At 37.4% G+C, this 4,114-nt stretch overlaps 1 long non-coding RNA gene across 1 annotated transcript; it reads right to left on the bottom strand.

Annotated features, from left to right (window-relative positions):
* Positions 1–2,449: 2,449 nt before the first annotated feature.
* On the bottom strand, positions 2,450–3,466 carry LOC110926002. Its single transcript, XR_002584910.2, has 3 exons — positions 2,963–3,466; positions 2,782–2,885; positions 2,450–2,597 (listed from the first exon to the last, which is right to left on the bottom strand). It is a non-coding gene; the product is annotated as an uncharacterized LOC110926002 (long non-coding RNA).
* Between the last annotated feature and the right edge of the window lie 648 nt (positions 3,467–4,114).

Here is a 4,114-nt window from a genome sequence, read left to right as displayed (position 1 = left end):
GTGATTTTTTACGGCCATGTTTATAATGCACACATCTACTTGTAAAAAAAAAAAATCGCGGCGAACGCCCCTCCGTGGGGTGTAGTTCTCGCGCTTCTTACAACTCGAGGTGGTTTTCATTCTAGCGGCTCCCTATATATATATATATATATATATAGGGGATCGCTAAAATGAAAACCACCTCTAGTTGTAAAAACCATAAGAACCACTTTATGGCCCTTAGATCAACTAGATGGATGGATGTGATTAAAAGTAGTTAATATTAATATTAAAAGTTTTTTGTCTTATTATGTCTTTAATATTATAATCCAAAAGGGTATTTAAGTAAAATAACTCTATTTTGTCTTTTTATATATATTAATTTTAAATTACCTTTTTTGTCTTGTTCATTAATTACTTTTTATTACTTTTATTTTTTAAACATAATTTCTTTATTAAAAACATTTTTAAATTCAGCTTTTTTTAAAAGATTTTTATACTTTTTACAATTTAAGTTTTACGTTAAACTTTTTACGTTTTTTTGACGCGCCGTTTTTAACGCCGTTTTTTAACGCGCCGTTTTTTTGACGCGCCGTTTTTCAAGCGTGACGCGCCATTTTAACGCTGTTTTTTAACGCTGTTTTTAACGCCGTTTTTTAACGCGTCGTTTTTAACGTCGTTTTTTACGCGCCGTATTTTACGCGCCGTTTTTCACGCGCCGTTTTTCACGAGCCGTTTTTGACGCGCCGTTTTTTTAACACGCCGTTTCTAACTCGCCGTTTTTAACGCGCCGTTTTTTAGCGCCGTTTTTCAACGCACTGTTTTTTTAACACGCCGTTTTTTAACGCCGTTTTTTAACGTGCCGTTTTTTAACGTGCCGTTTTTTAACGTGCCATTTTTTAACGTGCCATTTTTAACGTGCCGTTTTTAACGTGCCGTTTTTTAACGTGCCGTTTTTTTAACGTGCCGTTCTCAATCGCCGTTTTTTTAAACTTGCCGTTTTTAACGCATCGATTTTTTAACACGCCGTTGTTTAACGCCGTTTTTTAACGCGCCGTTTTTAACGGCGTTTTTTACGTGCCGTTTTTCAAGCGTCGTTTTTCACGCGTCGTTTTTCACGCGCCGTTTTTTCGCGCCGTTTTTTAAAGGCGTCGTTTTTCTCAATCAACGTTTTTTAACGCGCCGTTTTTTAACGCCGGTTTTTACGCGCCGTTTTTACGCGCCGTTTTTTAAGTCGTCGTTTTTCTCAATCGGCGTTCTTTTAACGCGCGGTCTTTTACACGTTTTTTACGCGCCGTTTTTCCGAAGTTTTTTAACCCGCCGTTTTTTTCAAGCGTCGTTTTTTTAAACGCGCTGTTTTTCCACGTTTTTTAACGCGCCAAATTTTTTCCACGCTTTTTACACGCCGTTTTAACGCGCCGTTTTCCGAAGTTTTTTAATGCGCCGTTTTTTTGAAGTTTTTTAACGCGCCGTTTTTCCGAAGTTTTTTAACGCGCCGTTTTTTCAAGCGTCGTTTTTTTAAAACGCACCGTTTCTCCACGTTTTTTAATGCGTCGTTTTTTACACGCCGTTTTAAACGCACCCTTTTTTTCACTTTTTTTAACGCGCTACCTTTGTACACTTTTTACGTTTTGCGTTAAAATTTTAAACTTTTTACGTGTTACGTAAAAGTTTTTACGTTTTAAGTTAAACTTTTTACGTTTGACGTTAAACTTTTTACGTTTTACGTAAAACTTTTTACGTTTTACGTAAAACTTTTTACGTTTTACGTAAAACTTTTTACGTTTTACGAAAAACTTTTTACGTTTTTCGTTTTACGTAAAACTTTTTACCCGGAAAACTTTTTACGTTTTTACGCAAAACCGAACGCAACAGAAAATCGCCGTTTTTTACGTTAAATTTTTTACGTTTTTACGCCCCGTTGTCACGCGTCGTTTTACGTTTTACATAGAAGTTCCACGGTTTACGTTTTACGTTTAAAGTTTACGTTTTACGTTCTACAAGGTACTATCATTTTTTTTTACGTTTTACGTTAAAAAGTTTTTACATAAAAGTTTTCGTTTTACGTTTTACGTTAAAAAGGTTAGATTTTACGTTTTACTTTAAAAAGTTTACGGTTTACGTTAAAACGTTTACGTTTTATGTTTTACGTTAAAAAGTTTACGTTTTACGATTTAAGTTTACGTTTTACATTAAAAAGTTTTAGATAAAAGTTTACGTTTTACGTAAAATTTTTATAGTTTTACGTTAAAATTTTTACGTTTTACGTTAAAATTTTTACGTTTTACGTTTTAAGTTTACGTATAACGGATTTTTCGAAAATCGGGGCAGAGTTTCCTCTGTTTTGGACAATCCCTACAACTAAGTGTCGATTTTTTTTAAATACAACAATGAACCAATCACAATTATCAATATACATAGTTTTCGTCAAAATGTCAAAACATAACAAATTTCTAATCAAATTCCAGAGAAGAGTATTTTAGATGTTAAACATTAACCAAATTCCAGGTTGTTGTAATAAAAATCGCTAAAACGCAGTGTTTTCGTCTACTAAAAAAATTTCACCTCTTGCCTCTCTATGAAACCTTGCTGCTTGAGGTCATAAAGCTGAAAGGAAACTGCAAACAAAAAAGAAAGAATAAGATTCTTGATTGTACAATATGTTACACATTCACACACACACATGCATATAATCAGGATCAAATAAGAAAAGTATTGCAAAGAACTGTAAGAAGTAAGAACTAATTGAAGTAACTTAATACTATATTAACAGAGAAATAAAAAAAAAAGATTTAAACTTACATTCAATCTGACCCGTCGAACCACACCCGAACCGCGTCTGACCAACTTTGACCGAGACCCGAAACCGAGCCGAAAACCCGACAAAATCTGAAGTGAACCCGAACCTAACCCGAACCAGAACTCAAACCACATCAGAATCTGAGCACGAAATCTAAGCCAAACTTGAACCAAACACACTCACCTCTACTGCAGTCGTCGCCGGTGCAGCTCCGGCGCCGGCCGGCTGCCGTCATCACCATCAACGTCATTGCTCAAACCCTCTCCACCACCACCAAACCCATGAGTCTTGATCTGAGGGGTTACCGGCTGCCGTCATCACCATCAATGTCATTGCTCACCCCCTCACTGTCGTCGACGTCAAAACCCACCACCACCACAACACCGCTCATCGCCGACTAGAAACCCACCACCACCACAACTCCGCCGCCGCCCATCGCCGACTTGAAACCCACCACCCCCACAAACCCACCACCACCTGAACTACCGCCGCCATCAAAGCCTCACCAAAAACTTTTACGGTAAACTTTTTACGTTTTACATAAAAGTTTACGGTTGAACTTTTTTTCCCCAAAAACTTTTTTACACGAAAACTTGTTTACGCAAAGACGAACGCACCCATAAATCGCAAAGTCGGTAGGTGTCTCGGATATATTTTTATCGTCATCGACGAGGGAAAAGAATATAAAAAACCAACAACACCAAAAAAATAAAAGTGTATCTCGAAAAAAAAGGGTTTGGCTCAGATTTTTTCCGATAAATTAAAAGGCTGCAAGGTGAGGTTGCGGGTTCAAAAACCTACCCTCCACCATCCTTGCCGTGCCATCGTCATAAAAAAATACGTTTTTTTTGCATCATCACTGCCAAGAACGATCGTCAATATCAAATGTCGGCGAAAAAAAGTTTCAGTCGGCAGAACGGGGCACCCCCGGCACCAGCGGACACCACGGGGCACCGCCGGGCACTATCGGCAACCGCTGTACAGACCCATCATGTGAACATAATCAAAACAAACAACTGTACAGGTACCACCGACATCGATCCAACAGAAACAATCAAAGAAAAACCCAACAAAAACATAATCAAAACAAAACAAGCTGTACATACCATAGCTCCAACGAAAACAACACAATAAGTCCGACCAATAGCTACCACCCAAACAACCCAATAAGTCCGACCAGTAGCCACCACCCCTAAACAAACACCCTCAAAAATAACTAGAAAGCAAAAATTCATCAGATTCTTGTTCATGACCACAAAGTTCATAAAAATCACTAGAAAAGCATAGTTCATCAAAAATGACTAGAAAAGCAAAATCACCAAAAAGTTTAACAGA

This window comes from Helianthus annuus, chromosome 17 (assembly GCF_002127325.2).
Source record: "Helianthus annuus cultivar XRQ/B chromosome 17, HanXRQr2.0-SUNRISE, whole genome shotgun sequence".
NCBI lineage: Eukaryota > Viridiplantae > Streptophyta > Magnoliopsida > Asterales > Asteraceae > Helianthus > Helianthus annuus.
This window is presented reverse-complemented; position numbering and strand designations above follow the sequence as displayed.